Here is a 19,241-nt window from a genome sequence, read left to right as displayed (position 1 = left end):
ACCTGCTTAAAAGGAGGTGGTAGCGGCTAGCACGTGCGGCATTTTAGCGCATGCTAAAACCGCTAGCGGGCCTTTGTCAAAGGAGCCCTAAATGTCTCCATCAAGACCTACAGAAAGTCCATTCAAAGCTCCCACCAGCTAGTGAACGCTCTTTCCACCCAACCATGCACAGCCATCTGGAACTCATTCAATCAGGTCACAAAGGAAGTTCTTGAAAAAAATCCTGAAAGACCTATGGCCTACAACCTGCTCTCTCAATCCCTGTACAGCAAAGATAGTATAACAAGAACATAAGAATAGCCTTACTGGGTCAGACCAATGTTCCATCAAGCCCAGTAGCTCATTTTCAGGGTGGCCATTCAAGGTCACCAGTTCCTGACCAAAAACCAAGGAGTAGCAATATTCCATGCTACCGATCCAGTGCAAGCAGTAGTTTCCCCCATGTCTTTCTCAATAACAGACTATGGTCTTTTCCTCCAGGAACTTGTCCAAACCTTTCTTAAAATCAGCTACGCTATCCGCTCTTACCACAACCTCTGACAATGCATTCCAGAGCTCAACTATTCTCTGAATGAAAAAATATTTCCTCCTATTGCTTTTAAAAGTATTTCCCTGTAACTTCATTGAGCATAGGCCTCATTAAAGGTGCCACTAAAATTGTTAACTCCTCGCTTGTGGAAGGGCAGCTGCCAACAACACTAAGAAGAGCTGTGATGTGCCCCCTACTGATAAAAAAAAAGTTCCTTGATGAGGACAAGCTCGAAAACTATCAACCAGTCTCCAACATTCCTTTCCTGGCAAAACTTATAAAACAGGCAGTCTGCATTCAACTCAACAACTGGCTAACTGAAAGGAATTGGCTAGACCCATGTCAATCTGGCTTTAGACCTGGGTATGGAACAGAGACAGTACTTGTGTCCCTTCTTGATGAACTGCACAGAAACTGTGACAGGGAATATGCCTTGATACTAGTGTTGCTGGATTTCTCAGCAGCCTTCAACACTGTGGATCATAATATCAAGCTTACAAGACTGGCAGAAACAGGGGTACCACATGCTATGGAAGTTGTGTACCATCAGACTATACTTTGAAATTTCTGCATTCAAAATCTTGGTCCAGTCATTATTATTAAGTCAACTGGCCTATTGTAACATCGTTTATCTTATTAGTACCAAGAAAAATATGGCCAGATTGAGACTTATTCAGAACACTGCAGTAAGACTTATCTATGGTTTGAAGAAGTTCGACCATATAACCCACTTCTTTCGGGAGTTGCATTGGCTCCCCGTGGAGGCCCCTAAAATCTTTAAATTAGGCTGTATATATTATAAAGTTGCCTTCGGTTAGGCTCCACTCTACTTAGTCAATATATTCTCAATAGCTTCTCAAAGAAATAGCAGAAGATCTCATGCCCTTTTTGCATTTCCCCCATCAAGGATTGTAAAAATAAGAAATTTCATGATCATACTCTCTCATTTCAGGTAGCTTTCTACTATAAGGACTTCTGACACCTATTATTCACATCTCACTCTTATGTACATTTTAGAAAACAACTAAAAACTTATCTTTTCTCAAAATTCTTAGCTGATTAGATCCCCTTGGTTCATTTCATTTGTTATTATTTCATTTTTTGTAAACCGCATTGAACTTCAAGGTTATGGGGTCTAGAAATCTGATTTTATATTATGTATCTGTGGCACAGTATTTACATGACTCATTTCCTATTTATCAGACAGCCAGATATCAGTTTTGTTCAGCAATAGCACATCATTACCTTGGGCACTGAACTGTCTCCCATCTTATTTAATATCTACCTTAAACCTCTCGCTAAGCTGCCTAGGTAAATGGACACAAAATTATATATCTATGCCAATGATGTGCTGCTACTCAGTCCCACTGAAACAGACCTATCCACAGCTTTGAGTAAAATGACTGCCTGTCTAACCGCAAGTCAGGAATGGGAAAACAACAACAAACTCCACCTGAACCCAAGCAAAACAGAGATTCTTTGGATTCCTAACACAAGTGGACAAATACCTGACTTCAAAATATCTTTAGGGAAGTATGAACTTCTCCTAAAATCACAAGTCCGGAATCTCAGGATTGTTCACTCTGATCATGCAAATTCAAACTACCTTTAATAGTTGTCTCTATCATCTTTCGTAGCTAAGAAAGCTCTCTCCATATATTGAAAAGACAAGTCTGACCACATTAGTCCATGTCATGATAATATCACGACTAGACTACTATGATGCCCTGTATACTGGTCTACCCAAAAAGTTGGCATTAGCTGCAACTAATTCAGAAGGCTGCAGCACGACTGATAGAAGACTGCAAAAGGTGCAACCATATCACACTCATCCTTCACAAACTACACTAGCTACCAGTACCTTACTGGAATAAGACAATTCATTGTGGCCAGTTCGTCATGGGATGCTTCATCGCAGCTGCGCTGAAATGGCTGTGCTGAATCGTCCAGCAGAGAATGGCTGGATCTGTCTATGAGATGGGAGTGGGTATAGCTTAGGGGTGTGTGAGGGTTGTAGTTTAGGCATGTGTGAGGGGCATCCCCACCTCACCCCCCAACAAGTCCCCACAGCATTCCAGATACAACTTACTGTTTGTAAGGTGGGATGCCTGAGAGGAAGAGAAGTTGAGGGGGAGAGGTAGGGGATGGGAGGGAGAGGGGATGGGGAGAAGGAAAGTTGCGGTAATTGTGGTGGGCATCCTCAGGTAGAAATTTGATGGGAGGAGAGGGGGAGACATACTGGACTGGGGAGAGCAGAAACGAGAGGCAGAGATGACAGGGACCATGGAGAGGGAGACTTGCCATCATTATTCTAAGATGATTCATCGTGGCCGATTCAGTGCTGAAACGGACGCGCTGAATCATCCTAGACACTATCTTAAAGGGCTAAATTTAAATTTCTATTTGATTTTCAATGTCCTCAAACAAAATGGGACAGAATACTTTTTGGATAAAAAGGATCACTGAAATTTACATCACCACCACCACCACCACCACCATAGTGCTTATGAATGGAGATCTAAATAAATATAGCACATTTCAAAAGAAGGGAAGAGGAGGCGGTGAAACAGACACAAATTGACAGAAAATGTCCATTTGGTCTAATCAATCTGCTTATTTGTACCTGTCCACTGTGTTGTCTTAGATTGTGCTTAGTCTGTGATCTGATTTCATGTTCAAATATCTGAATATTATAAGAAGTACAGTCAAACCTCGGTTTATGAGTAACGCGGTTTGTGAGTGTTTTGCAAAAGATGAGCAAAACACTCTTGCAAATCATGCCTCGCAAACCGAGCATTGACCCGACAACTGGCATCACCCCCACCCCGCCTGCGAGCCCCCATCCCTTAGAACCGGCATCGCCCGCCTGCCCAAACCCTTACCACAATCTGTTACCGGCATGCAGCACCAACCCACAAGACGTGCCGGTGCCGGAAGAGCCTGCCTTTTGCCGCTGATCTCTGCTGGGCTGGGCTTTGAGCATCTGCGCATGCTCAAGGCCCAGCCCAGCAGAGATCAGCAGCAAAAGGCAGGCTCTTCCGGCACCGGCACGTCTTGTGGATTGGTGCTGTGTGCCATTGCCAGATCGTGGTAAGGGTTTGGGTTTGGGCAGGCAGGCGATGCCAGTTCTCGGGGGTGGGGGTTCATGGATGAGGGTGATTCTGGTTCTCGGGGGTGGGGTGGAACTGCACCAGTGGCCTCGTGGGTAAGGAGTTTTTGTTGGGATGGGATGGGGTGGAAGCGAGCAGCGCTGGTGACCTCGTTGGGGGGGGGGGGATGTGGAACCAATCAAGTGAGTTTCCCTTACTTCCTATGGGGAAACTCCCTTTGATATAGGAGCACTTTGGTTTACGAGCATGCTTCTGGAACGAATTATGCTCTCAAACCAAGGTTCCACTGTAAATACTTTCATTAGGAAATAAATTCTGCCTTGAGAGCAATATAAGAAATGGCTGGTACATAAAAATAATCCAATTATCTTTAAGTTCAATATTCAGTGGCCTTTTCTATTTAGGTAGGACTTCTGAATACGCAGTCCTAAACTAACTTAACCATTTGCAGTTAGAAGGGCTATTTGTTTGGTTGCTCTATATTGATACATTTTTATCTTGACAGGAGCTGACTATCCCCTTCTATGATGAAATTTGACCCTATCCCCGGAATTCCCTTTGGCCATTCCTTTAATCAAACAATATTCTTTGAGTGCCTATTGATCTGTTCCTCCAAAATTTATCAGTTAGCCAGTACTAAATTTTATTTTAAATTATTTATTTATTGAAATTTTACATAATTCACAAGAATATTCCTCTTGTATAAGTAAAACAGAAAAGAAACAAATTAAACAAACTTGCATTTACTGCTGTCAGGAAAAAATTCATTCTTTCTTAGACCACTAACTCAGGAGAGGGAAGAGATGAATATATTGAAGAGATAACAAACATAATTATTAACTACTAGTCATTAAGCCCGTTACATTAACGGGTGCTAGAATACTGTTCACCCTCTATGTTGCCCCTTCCATTCACTGCCCTCTCTTCTCTTTCCATCCAGTGTGCGCCCCCTCTCTCTCTGTCCCATATGGCCTCTCTCCATCTCCTCTTTCCTTTTCCCTTGGTCTGGCATACCTTCCTCCTTCCCTCCATGCCCTGCCATCTGTTCTTCCCTCCAAGCCACTCTCCCCTGTGCTCACTTTCCTCCTTCAACTACTTCATCGGGCAACAGCAGCATTCACAATTCATTGCTGTTGCTGGCTTCAGGTATTCCTCTCTGGCGGGTCCTGTGTTCATGAAGTAGGCAGGACCCGCCAGAGAGGAAGGCCTGAAGCCACAACAGCAGCGAATTGTAAACGCTGCTGCTGCCTGAAGCACCCGAGGCAGATGGTTCTCTCCCCTCCCAGCCCAACCCCCGCTGACTTTGCGACCCTCCCGGCGAGATGACTTTAATAGCAAACCTCCCTCCAGCGTTGGCAGCCGCAGCACGCTAAACAGGCTGGTTCGCTGCTTTCTTCTGCCGTTGAGTCTATCTGTCGCATCATTGATGACATCATTAGTGATGCGGCAGAGGGACTCAACTGCAGGAGAAAGTTGCGAAGCAGCCTGTTTAATGTGCTGCGACTGCCAACGCTGTAGAAGCGATATGTGTCTATGTGTCTTCTATGTGTCTCTTCCCCTGCAGTACCTTTGCAGCACTTTGCTGCGGCGCATCCTCCCATCCTGAGTCTGTTTCTCCCGCTTTGTGTAGCCGCCGCATATGCACTCTGGCCACGGACCTACGGATCAGGGATTACAGATCACGCAGGTCTGAGTGTGCATGCGCGGCTAGCGTTTTATTATATAGGATAATCTTGAAAGGCTTAACAGTAGTACTAAATTTTAAACAAAAATCACTCCCTGGTATCTTTCCTCCTCTCCACTTCTCTTCTTTTTCAGGACTCCTTTGCAGGACTAAGATGTTTAACTTGCTTTTTCTTACCATACTTTTCAAACCACTCTCATAACACCCACACAACAATAAAATTAGCATGAGATTTTGTGCATACGAGGGGGTGCTGAAAAATTCTCAGCCCAACCATGAAGAGAATGATGTGAATATGATTCGATCAATGGTCTGAAACAATGTCAAAACATAGAATTTTGTTTCTGCAAATTGTCACTTAACAAAATATGAATAACACTCTTTTCAGCTACAGTGGCAAAATAACGCTCAGAATTTAGGAAGTTGGTTGGCTAGGCTGAGAACTTTTTAGCACCCCCTCATATGTGCCTATAGCTCTCCATACGTTGTTTCATTTATTATTGTCTCTTGATGTAGCCTTTTATCTCCTCTTTTTATCCTCACTGTTTTTGTTATACAAGTATCTTTGTGAAATTCTCATTTTACCTTATTTGTTTGTGGTGACAACATGAGCCTCTGCCTCACCTAATTTAGGCCTAGATTCACTAAACCTCCAAACCGTGCACGATCCGTTTCCGTTTGCATGCCGGCTGACGAATTCAGTAAAGGCCTGCATGCAAATAGGGACGATCGTTAACATGCCCCCTACCCACTACCAGAGTGATCCCCGCTCATGCGCACACCTGACAGTAGTGACAGGAGAAGCAGCCTCCTGTCACAGCCGTCAGGGCTCAGTCCAGATCTCTCTTGCCTGCTCCTGGACTCTCCTGCTCTCTGCCGCCGTTCCCTGCTGTGCAAATCTGTGGTTTTAAAGCGGGCCTGTATTGTGGGGAATGGCGGCAGAGAGCAGGAGAGTCCGGCAAGCAGGGAAGAGAGATCGGGCACCAGCCCGACATACCGGCCCTGCCCGACACTCCCCACAGGCCCCGATCTCTCCTGCCTGCCCTGCTATGCACAGATCTCTCTTGTCTGCTCCTGGACTCTCTTGCTCTCTGCCGCCGTTCCCTGCAGTGCAAGCCCAAGGCGCCTCAGCCAATCAGTGCCTTAGACCCCTCCCCGTGTATCAGATGATGCGCTGGGGTGAGGCCTAAGGCCGCTATTGCACAGCGGCAGCCCGGGAAGCAGGAGCAGGAGGAAAGTCCTGCTCCCGAAGATCGGCATATTAGCAGAAGGGTCCGGGCACCCCTCCTGCTCCCGAAGATAGGAGGATTGTCGGAAGGAGCAGGAGGTACTGGGCACTTCTCCTGCACCCCCCCCCCCTTACTCTTCTCTTCTATATATAAGTTCATGTAAACCTTTTTTTTTTCTTCTCTTCCTATATTTTAAGTTCTTGTAAACCGTGCCGAGCTCCACATCCGTGGAGATGATGCGGCATTTAAACTTAAGGTTTAGTTTAGTTTAGTTTAGTACTGGGGTAGGTGGGCCAGTGCACGACCGCCTGGGCCGACAAGGGGTGGGCTGGGGGATGGGAGGCCTAGGAGCAGGAAGGACAGAGCACCCCTCCTGCTCCCAACTTTTAACGTTGTATCGGGTCGGGCCATTCCGTGTCGGTGTGGGCCGGGCTGTGTCGGGCCATGACGGGGGGAAGTCAGTTAGTGGCAGGAGGAAGCTGGCATCCCTCCTGCCATATTCGTGTGGGCGTGGAGGGCAGTGTCGGGTGGTGGCAGGAGGGAGTGGGTATCCCTCCTGCTATATGTGGGTCACTGGAGGGGCCCTCACATTTGTCGGGGGGTGGGGGGGCCCTCGGTCTTTTTTTGACAGGTCTGCCTATCTTTTCATTTTTTATATGGGGCAGATATTTTGCGTGTGTAGCACACACGCAAAATATCTGTGCCATGGAAAAAATGAATAAAAAAAGACAGGCAGGCCTGTCAAAAACCTGCAGACCTGTCGGTAACTCAATTACCGACAGGTCTGCAGCAATCGGGTTTGTGAGTAGTAAAACCCGGCTCAAAATAGCCAAGCAATTGTTAGTGAATCAATCGCTTGGCTATTTTGCATGGGGTTTTACTAATTTGCATGGGAGGATTGGGATCGGATCTCTATCAGGGGTGTCCAATCTTTTGGCTTCCCTGGGCCGCATTGGCCAAAAAAAAAATGTTTCTGGGGCCGCACAAACGTGCAAACGCTGCAGCAAGACAGAGGAGGGAGCCGGCAAGACGGTAAACACCCAGGGGCAGCAGAGGAAAACACTGCATTGCCCTTGACCGGGGCCAAACAAAATACCCCTGCTATAGGCCTTAGTGAATAGTGCAGGAGGGAAATTTGGTCACAAAGGGCTCGCAAACCAATCGGTACATGATCGGTTTGCTTAGTGAATCCTGGCCTTAAACTTTTGTTAATCTGAATGCAGGCCATAACAATGATAAAGTCTTTCACTAGTCTCTCCAGGTAGAACCCTGCTGCTCAAGAAAGCTAAAGTTTATATCAGCTGTTTAGTTATACTTTGAAGTTCTTTGTGTGGTGTAGCCTATCATTCCTTTTGCCAAACACAAGTAACACCTCAGAAAAATCTATTGTTCTCTAGAGCTGCTATGACCCTCCTCTAATTTTTTTTGCGCTGCTTCTGTGTTACACAGATCTATTTTCTAGCCAGGTCAGTTGTTTCTAAGTGGACCATGACATCAATCACTCTTTCTCTTCTTTCTGCTTCAGCAATTCTGAGAATGTACTTTGTTCTGCCAGCTGTGAATCCTGGTAAGCATTTAACCTTCTTCTCTCTCTCCAATGCTGACCCCAGCTATGGCTGATGATACTGAGAAGCCAGCGAAAAAAATAACATGAAGGAGACAGGAGATTGAAAGACTAATAGTAAAATGAGAGGGAGATTGAAGGACTAACTCACAGAACATTTTTTCCCCTTAGTTCTATGTCTTAGAAAAAATGCAAAAGCTTAACAAATCAGACCCTATGAGAGAAGCTGAGAAGAGAAACTCGTTAGGTTGACAATCAATACCTTCAGCATTGCTTGTTTGCTAAGCTGGGAAAACAGTAAAGAATGGGACGGAGAGCTACATTCTCCTCACCTTTGTAAATGTTTTTTTTAATCTTTGTCAATAATGCTGCCCAGATGTTTCAAATCATTACAGCTGCTGTAAATCAGCTTGATAAACCAACAAGCAACAGCTCTAGTTGTAGAATGAGAATAGTAGACCAGAATTTGCCACTTTACAAACTGCTTGTGAGACCCATCTAAAGGTTGACAAACAATACTTTTCAGGTAGAAAAACACTATTGTAGAACTATACGCCTTAAATTTATCTAGCGTGGAGGTTATTTAAATTACTAGTCTTTAAGCCCATTACATTAACGGGTGCTAGAATATATGTCTGTCTGTCTTTCTTTCTGTCTTTCTACCTGCCCCTGTCTTTCTTTCTGTCCTTTGTCTATCTGTCTCCCTCCCTGCCCCTATCTCACTTCCCTGTGCAGCAGCATTTCTCCCCCCCCCCCAACTTTCCTGTGCAGCAACAGCAGCGGCATTTTGCGTGCATTCTAGAGGAGGAAAAGAATCAAAAGTGCCTTTCAGGTGATGCCTGGTCAAGACCTGGCGAGCAAAAAGCTCCTTCCCCGCTTGGGTGTCCTGTTGGATCACCGCCAGCAGATGGCGCCGCCGCACCTTCCCCAGTGGCCCCTGAACCCGGCTTCTGTCACTCAGCTCCACACCCGCCGGTGATCAGGGTGCTGGAGGGGGCCCCCCGCCGCTTCCCCCCCCCCCGCGGGGACCCTAACCTTGCTCCTGCTCCTGCTCGGGCCCTGCCAACTGCCTGTCTCCCCGGGGCGCTTCGGAAGAGCAGTAGCTGCTATTGGGAAGTGGCTCGCGCTGCTCAGCACCTTGTTCGTGCTCCGGTGGGACGCGTAGCACAACCAAGCGATGGTGCAATGGACCAGCGAGAACAGCAGCGAAAGTGCAGCCCCGGCATGCCTGGGAAGCTAAAGATACCTAGGCGCACGTTCGTGCATACTTTAGGCTGTTTTACGGCGAGGCCAGCGGCAGGGTGACAGGTCAAAAGCGCATGCCGACAAAGGTGCGCCGAGACAACTGAGCACAAGGCGGAAGCCTGCGCCAAAGAAAAACAGTGTTTTAAGGGGCTCCGACGGGGGTGTATGGGGGGGGAACCCCCCACTTTACTGAATACAGATCGCTCCGGCATTGTGTGGGGGTTTGGGGGGATGTAACCCCCCACTGAAATGAACCCAGCAGCAGTGTTCTGGCCTTCCTCCGTGTTCGAAAATCGAATTCGGCATGGAGGCACACCTCACGGAGCCAAGAATCACAAAACTCTAAGTGCACATGTGCGCTTAGAGTTTTATTATTATTGATGAGCACATTGCAACTACTCTAGATAGAAATAACTGAGCTCCGTTCGATATTCCTTTAGAAAAGGTAGCATCAGCGAGATTCAAAAACACAGGATCTGGTGCACTTTTACCTAATATGTGCCATAAAGACTTCTGGAAAAGGTAATTTTACTAGATTAGTTCTAACTCAGAGTTTGACCATTATATTAGACAAGCTGCTAAGAAATATGCACAGTTTTCACAAACAGGCCGAAACTGGGAAGCATTTTGCTTCTGTGTAAACATAAGCCAAAAATACCCTGGAAGAAAAAACAAAACTATCTTAGCTTTTCTTAAAATAGTTTTTTTATTTACACAATCTTCCATAAATTCTAAAACCTCTTATCATATTAGAACCAATCTATATTCCAGGCAATATTCATTATAAATGTTCATAATAAACAATTTCTACTTATCTGAATTGTGTTTTTATATTTTATTTAAAAAGCTGAATCCGTGCATGAGGATGGAAAATATATGTAACCCCCCCTCCCAAAAAAAAAAAAAGATATGAGGGCCTGCTGAACAATTCTCAGCCCAACCAAGAAGAGAATGATGTGGATCCATGAAACTTTCACGTTTTTCCACACTTCTCATGACACTTTTCATTTCAATGAGGCAAATGCATCTAGCAAATGGGCATAAGTATAGGGAAACCAAGCCATTGTGACATCACCAATGAGATTGGCTTTAGGCATTCGTGGAATGAGGCAATATGACATCACAATACAAGGGGCTGATGAAAACTCCTCAGCCCATCCAAGAAGAGAATGTGGGGAGCCATGAAACGTAAGAAATGATTCCACACTTATGACACTTTTCGTTTCAATGATATGAAATGAAACAAAAAGTGTCAAAAAAACCCTGTGAAATAACTTGTAAGTTTCATGGCTCCGCATCAGTCCCTTCTTGGTTGGGCTAACTTTTCACCGGCCCCTTGTATATGCTTGGTTAAAAAGAGCCACATTTTGACTAATTAACAAAAACATAAGCCTTCTTTTACTAAGCCATGGTAGAAGTTTCTACCATGGCCCAGGGAGCTAAATGCTCCGATGCTGCTCCAGCATGCATAGGAATTCTATGAGCACCGGAGAAGAGTCGGAGCATTTAGCACTCTGTATCATGGTAGAAACCTCTACCGTGCCTTAGTGGAAGGTGGGATTAATAATTTAAGGAGCCCTTTTACCAAACAGAGGTAAAAAGTGGCTTTAATGCACTCCCAAGCATAAAAAATATTTTTACCGCTGGAGTAAAATGACTGAGATTTCTAGTTTTAGTATCGGTTGCGACACGCTAATTTTGCCATTGCCATTTGTGTGTGGCCATTAAAGCATATTATTGCATAACCTTTACTTACCACCCATTATGTAGGTAGCAAGCATTCACATGCTAAGCACATGCTAATCAGTTATTGCATGGTAATATACCAACTAATTAGTACAGAACACACCTACTCTTCACCCTGTACACCCCTGCACCAAAAAAATACATTTTATTTTTTTAGCACGTGGGTAGCATGTACAAATGATAAAATTACTATGGAACATCTCATCGTACCTCATGATATGCCATTTTTTTGCATTGATAAGTGCGTGTTCATGCTTTCCGCAATTTAGTGAAAGGGCCAACAAGCAAGTTTTCGTTATAATTGAATTTCAAGGCCGAGATACCACAAATGGAAATGGCCTACTTCAATTTCAAATTAATTCCATCAAGGTAAGATCAGTGGTGTACTATGGGAGCGGTCTGCCACAGGAAAAAAGGAGAAACCAAGCAAGAACAAAACTGTGGAACCGATGGTCTTGATGAAAAAGTTTAATAAAAGTCTTCACAAATATAAGCGATGTAAGTGAATAATGAATCTATAAATACACAGTATGGACCCGACACAGTCCATACTGTGACCTTATTATGGAGTCTGATCGGATTATACCAAAATGATAAAATATGCTGAAGAGCATCCGGAGAACTGTGAGTTAGGAATCCAAGTACCGACGGCGTGAAAATGCATATAGCAGCAAAATGCTGTCTGAAACTTGATTTACATAAATGAGCTTTGACCCCCACCCAAAAAAAAAAAATTCTGTTAAGAGAACTGTACTAATATTATCTTAGATCAGGGTTCTCAACCTAGTCTCGAGAGACATCCAGCCATTCAGGTTTTCAGGATTTCCACAATGAAGAAACATGAAATAGGTCTGCATACAATCAGTGGCATAGTGAGAGTGAGAGGTGCCCGGGGTGGAGGTGCCCCTCCCCTGCCCTGGTCTCCACCCCCGTTCCTTCCCTGACCCCACCTGCCGTGTGCATCCCCCCTTCCCTTGTACCTCTAGTTGAAGTTGTTGCTCACGGTGGTCAAGAACGTGCTCCTCGCGACCCCGTCAGCTCTCCCTCTGATGTCACTTCCAATGCATGGCACCCGGAAGTGATGTTAGTGGGAGAACTGACGGGGTTGCGAAGAGTATGTCATTGACCGCTGTGACCAACATCTTCAACTAGAGGTATAGGGAAAGGAATGGGAAGGAATGGGAAGAGGTGGGGGGTGGAGAGGAGGAGGGGTGCTGGTACCCCCACAAACATGGCACCCAGGGTGGACTGTCCCCTTCCCCCTCCCCTTTACTATGCCACTGAGGCAGTGCATGCGGATCTGTTTCATGCATATTCATTGCGGACATCTTGAAAGTCTGACTGTCTGAGCATGTACCATGCACTAGGTTGAGAACCTTTGCTCTAGATGAAAAATAAATTATATTTGTAATTTTAATACTTACTTTATAGGGTCCTATATGGGCTTTGCCCTACTATTTTTCTGATATTGCTAAATATTTATGTCAGGGGTGTCTAAAACCTCAGTTTTCGAGGGCTGAAATCCAGTTGGGTTTGCAGAATTTTCTCAATGAATATGCATGATATGTGTTTGCATGCACTGCCTCCATTATATGCAAATATATCTCATGCATATTCATTGAGGAAATCCTGAAAACCTGACCTAGTGAGAGCCGAAGTTGGACACCCTTGATTTATGTCATTGTTTTTCCAAATTGTGACAATATTGTTTCATAGCATAGATCTTCTCCAAAAACCAAAAGGGTGAACTTGGAAACAAAAAAAAGACAGCTCTTTAGAGCAATGGTAGGCAGTCCGGTTTTTGGGATCCTCAGGCAGGTCAGGTTTTCAGGATATCCATAATGATTATACAGGAGAATGATTTACATAGCAAGGAAGTGCATGCAAATCTATCTCATATATATTCATTGTGGATATCTTGAAAACATGACCTGCCTGGGGCGCTAAAGGACTGCAATTGCCTACCCCTGCTTTAGAAATATTGGTGTTCATCTCTGAGGCAGATGTCAAAATGCAAATTAATGTTGAGTTAATGAAGACCTAACAGGACTGCGTCAATAGGGCAGCTTGACTCAATTTAAGCAGCTGCTGGAACAGTATTTCTTTCTCCAGTACAGATAATGTTAGATTCTGAGATCTGAACTCTCTTACTGTTGATTTTTGCTGTTGTGTGTGTTTAAATTATGTTTGTATTACGCCACCTTAGAATAAGACAATTTATAAATTTTAATAAATGAAATGAAACTATGAACTAAGCTGTTAAGCCTTGTATAAATGTAGGAAGTTAAAAATATTGTTTAAAAATGATTTTTCGAAGAATTTTTGAAGTTTACATTGATAGATTCTTGGTACATGAGCTCAATCTTGCAGTAACACCATTTTGAGCAGGAAGAAGTAAAATCTCAGCCGTATGAATGATTTACCGTAGAAAATTACTAACCTACTCTCGACGAAACCTAGGGGAAACTCGGTCTAAGTTAAGGAGAACCTCTGCCTCTCATAGGATAACAACGCAGGAGAAGGATATTTTTTGTTTTGATTTCATTGGCTTTTTGCACTTTTTAATGAAACACTTTGGGTTATGAACCCACATGAACAAAAACTTCTTTTTGGTATTTTTGAGCAATTGTACACAATTGTACACAAGGAATTATTCATTATTTGTGAGTTGGAAAAGTGACAGGTTTATCTGTGTCACCTGATATGGGGCATTATGAGAAGTAATGCCATCTCCAGTGAGAGTATTTCTTCAACATAAGCTAAGTACTAGGACCCAGGAGGGCAAAGGCAGAACTAAGAGCACACAGAAAAAACAGTATCCAGGTCACCACTAGGGGAGCCAGAGAGAACAGATCCCTGCTGACTCAAGCAGAGCAGGACGTGTCCCTTCCCTAGAAAAGCCTGCAGTCTGGAACAAACTATTAGGCAGAATAGGTAGGAAGTTGAGGTCTCTCTCCCATGAGGACCTCCCTGGCTCAAGCAGGCATAATGGCTGTATACCCATGGAGGCAGAAGAAGCTGGTGCACCTACAGAACTATCAGTACCTGAAGCTGAAACTCCCATGGAATTGCAGGAAGAACTGCCTGATGAGGAACTAGCTGTGTTTCCAGAACCGATGGAAGTAGGCTTCTCAACCAGGTGCAATGACTAAGCCTTAAACTGTAAGTTTTTGTTTTTGAACTCTTTTGGACTCTCTGCATTTATTTTGTTTAAGAAGCTGAAAGTGCCTTTTTGTGGGGAGAGGTTTGCAAACACCTGGGAGGGATTTTTGAGCTTTTGTCAGGCAAACCTAAGGCACTCTCCTATTTCCAGCAGTGCTCTAAAGTCTGCTGGAGGCTTTGCTATTTAGAAACTGTGAGTTTTGTGCAGCAAAGCAGAGAACTGTACTCTCTTGTACAACCTGCTAAGGAGCAGGCTGTGAAGACCCTGTGAGAAAGAAGCTCTGGGGAGAGCAGATGACTGACTTTTGGTGAAGAGAAAATCCTGAGCTTTTCTCAGAGTTTTCCATTTGAGTATTGTTTTCGTTGGATTTTTGCAAGTTATATTATTTGGTTTGGAATTTTGCCATTGGTCATTCTGACACTAAATTTTCTTTTGAGGAACCAAACTGAAGCTGTGTGCAGTGGTTCTGTGTTTTATTTTCCTGTTTTTGTTTGGTGCAATTATTACAGCAGTGTTTGCAGGGTGACTCCCTATTGGGTTACACGCCGATGCACTTTTTGTATGTAGCCACTGAGAGCGCTGCTGAGTCCTGGCCTAGGGCTGCAGTGTGGCTACAGTGTGTATGGTCCAAGAGCAAGAATGAGAGTATAAAATGCTGTTTTACATACTCAAGTTCTCAAAAAGGACAGTTTCAGCTAGTTGGAGTTTATAATCTAGTCAAAACAGACTGGATACACAATGAAAAAAATAAGAAGCTTTCAGTTGGTGGCATGAGGTCAGGGCTTTCAGGGGATTTGCCCCACCCCTAAATACCCTGAGGGCAGTGCTCTGAATTTTATTGATTGAGCAGGCAACAGCTAGCTACTGCTCAGCCTATCAAATTCAGATCAGTACTGTCAGTGCCTTCAGTGGGGTTCGGAGAATCCCCAGCTGAAGAGCCCTTTTTTTTTTGGTCTACTTTTTATTTGATGCAGTTTGATTGGTTGAGCAGGCTGCTTACTCAACCAATCAAACTGCATCAAGCAAAAAGTAAACAAAAAAAATTTTAAAAGCAGGTCTATAGAGCTGGGGATGCATTGAATCCCCTGAAAGCCCTCAAAGAAGCCCTAAATCAAATGATTGTGACAATGAAAGGAGAATAAATTGGCCAAGAAAATAATAGAGAGAGAACAAAACCTCCAGAACTTAAAAAAAATTATAAAATTCTACTTTTATAAAGTTACACCAGCCCACTACTTCAGTTATCACTGAAAAGACAGAAGCACTCAGTATAAGAAAATGAAAATAAAACAAAGCAATGCAAAAGCAACATTTCTTTGAATAGATTTTGAAATAGTAGCAAGACTATCAAACAAATCTGAAGCATAGCTATAACAATCAGAAAAATGACTGCAAGAGTGAAGCACTGCATTTCCAACTGCCTCCTAGATAAGCCCTCCTTGATAGATGGTTTGTTTTCCCTTTTTTATTTTGTGTGGTTATTGAATCCTGTCATTTCATTCCCCTCCCATGAGTAAGGGTTCTCACACCCACACCAGTGATGTTTCCCAGCCTAGCATTCTACCTTTGTATAGCCAGTAATCCACATTGTCTACCACACGAAGAGAGGGAGTTTTTCTTCTTACTAAACCTCTATGTCAGTGGATTACCATGATCTCAAACCAGCTCTGACTCACGCCTAAGGAATGACAGTGAAACAACTTATCTGGTGTTTCCAATGCTGCTTATTTCACTATATAATTTCTTGTATGAGTCTTGATTTTTCCATTCTTCCATCTTCATTTTATCATTGGCATTTTTATTCTGTTTAAAACTCAAAGACCCGTGTGCACCTAGATTTAGCAGCAGCACATAAATTTGACAAGTCTTAGCTTATATAAGGTGTTACATTTATGAAATATGTCAAACTATTTAGATTGGTAACAAATATCCAAACCTACACAAGGCAATGTGAAAAATCAGTGTCAGGAACATGCACTAAGGCTCTGATTCTCTAGAAGTAACCAAGCCAATCTAGGCACCTAACTTAATTTTTTTTTAATTGGCTTAATTGGCGCTGATAATTGAAAGTGCCATTAAAATTGGTTAAAAAATTAATTTGCTGGTAAGTGTCTAACACGGTAGGCGCCTACTACTTCAAGGTAGGCTTCTACACTTTGCGGCAAGTAGGCATGGTTAGGGACAGATCTGGGACAGATTCAGGGTGGAGATTTGCCTGAGATTGACTTGGGCTTACTCACTTAGGCCAAGAGAATCCTGGTTTAAATGGCAGTGTGCCTAAGGATTCAATGCTTACTGGCACCTAAAAATGCATAGGAACTGCTAGGTGTGATTCTATAAACAGTACCTAATGGCTGATTAACAGCCACACCAAACAGCACCTATGCATTATATGCTGTTTATAGAATCAGGGCCTACGTGAAAAGGCAAGCTTAGTCTATTCTGGTGTAAAGATTAATTTATTATGATGGGCAGCTGGCAAACACACTTGCGAGCACCTAGTGCCACAACAGTAATGAATAACCACTAGGGATGGGCGACCAGAAAGTTATTATTTTTTTTTTTTGTCATTTTCCATGTTGTTTATAGAAATTTTCATTTCCTGACCATTTTGTCATTTTGGGGTCCTTTTACTGAGCTGTGGTAAAAAGTGACCTTAGTGTGCCCTTACATGGATCTTTTCTGCATGCTAGGGCCATTTTTACCACAGCCAGAAAATGGCCTGTTTTCTGTTTTCCAAATTAATGCTACCAAACATTAGCACATGAGCCCTTACCGCTACCTATTTGGTAGGTGGTAAGGGTTCATGTAGTAATCCTGCTCCAATCAGATATCCCCAGATTCTATAAATCCACCTAAAATTAGGTGCCTATATCCGGGTGCCTACAATTACACACCCTTTGTGCACAGAAATGTACAGACTTCTGGCATTAGAAGGGTGCCTAAGTTATAGTCTGTAAGGTGTGACCAGGTAAGACCTGGACTGGATTAGCCAGAGTCCTGACCTGGGTCATCCAAACCTCAGCTGAGCAGTTGAATGAGGCATGGAGGGTAGAGGGGTGTCTGCAGCAAATAAAAAGGTCCAGCAAAGGTGTTTAGTGTGAATTTTATTATGTCTTTATTTTCTGGCTTTGTACTGTAGAGTAATTCAAAACATACAAAAAACTCTCATTGGTGGCTAAACAGCCTGTTAGCCCACCATGCTTATTCACTGCCTAAATGCCGAGCCATCCATAGGAGTAGAATGGGTGGCTCAGTATTTAGTGTGCACTGCTTGTAAAAGGACCCGGGTGTCTCTTAAAAGACAGCTTAGAGTGGAAGTTGAAATGAAACATGTGGAGGATCGTTTTCGATATGACATCTAAGTCCGACTTTGGACATTTTCCGCAGTGCATCCAAATATCAGAGAAAATGTCCATTTTCAAAACTGCTCTGTTTGTATGTCTTTGGGGCCAGTCCATCATAATGCTGACCCCTCCCATGTCCATTTAGACATTTCCAACTTGGATTAATTTTTAGTCAAAAATGTGGCATAATTTTGGACGTTCTTGTGGTCTATCCCATGAAATAGACATCTAAGTGGATGATTTTCAAAAAACTATATATATTTAGATGTCTAGCAGTTCAGGTTTCAGAAATGGCCTTTTCTTATGCTTCTGATTTGGACGTTTTCCTTGAAATGTCAAAATCGGACTTAAACATTTGTTTTGAAATGCCCCTCAAACTCTTCTACTGTATATGCTTTCTTGGAAAGGAGAGGCTAGATACTGCCTGGTAACTTTTGAGTTTGTCCTGATCAAGGTTATTCTTCTGTATAAGAGGATGCACCACTTTCCTTTTTAATGCTGTTGGAGCTATCCATTAGAGTGAGAGGAGTTTATTGTTTTTGTAGCCCCTTCTATGAGACTTCCGCTTGTTGATGCAATATCTTTGATGGATAGGAGTCATGAAAGCAAGATTTTGTCAAGATCCTCCTCTGTTATCTGGTTGAAAATAGGGTATCATATGGTTCCAGAAAAAGGAGGATGCATTGAGACATCTGGGCTTTACTTCCACTGAAAGCAATGGAAGTAAGAAGGACAGATAGAGACATCTGGGTTTTCCTTCTTTTGAAAGCAATGGAAGTAAAACCAAGATGTCTCAATCCGTCCTCCTTTTTCTGGAACTATCTGGTAACCCTAGTTGGGAGAGTCTAATATTTTGCTCTCCTGGTTAACTGATAGGAGACTGGATGAGACTGTCTGTATACCATGGTAAAGACTTTTAATTATTTTGGCAAAGTATTCAACAAAACCATAATAGTTCAATTTGAAATGGACAGGCTGGTTCTGTTGAGAAAATTGAGTAGGGCATCTATTACGCTGAATATGTGCTTGGTTGAATTTACGACCTATTCAATGCATTAAAAGAAATACTGTACTGCTGCTATTAAGGCTTGGTGACACCTTGTCATGTGTTTCTTACAGTTTAGCTTGTCTTCATCAAGGCAAGATTTATGCCATTTCCTTTCCATTTTCCATCCTTCTGGCATAAGGGTTTGAAATTCTGGAGAGAATCAAAGTTAGCTTTTTTTAAGTGGGGAATAAGAACTTTTTTTTCCTTTTTTTTTTTTAGCAGTAGTTTTCTCTAGGGCTCAGCTAAGTTTGTATTCCAAATATCAACCTTCTCTGACATTGTAGTTGTCTTTTTTATACACATGGGAAGGAGTCTTCTTTTTCAATTGTGATATGCAGTTCACTCCCATTCTTTGCCCATTACACAACATGGAGTTAACACATGAATAAAATGTGAGCTAACCACCATGCCACTGTGTGTTAACTATTTAGCACAGTTTAGTAAAAGAACCCCTAAGTCTTTAGAAGAGAACACAGACAAGTCAGTTTTAGAATGATTTAAGCATCCTTCCTAAAAAAGAGTTTTGAATTTACATTTCATTCAATTTAAAACTTAATAATTTAATAATAGTACGGC

The sequence above is a fragment of the Geotrypetes seraphini genome, chromosome 3 (genome assembly GCF_902459505.1).
Source record: "Geotrypetes seraphini chromosome 3, aGeoSer1.1, whole genome shotgun sequence".
NCBI lineage: Eukaryota > Metazoa > Chordata > Amphibia > Gymnophiona > Dermophiidae > Geotrypetes > Geotrypetes seraphini.
The sequence above is the reverse complement of the archived record's forward strand: the minus strand, read 5'-3'. Positions refer to the sequence as shown.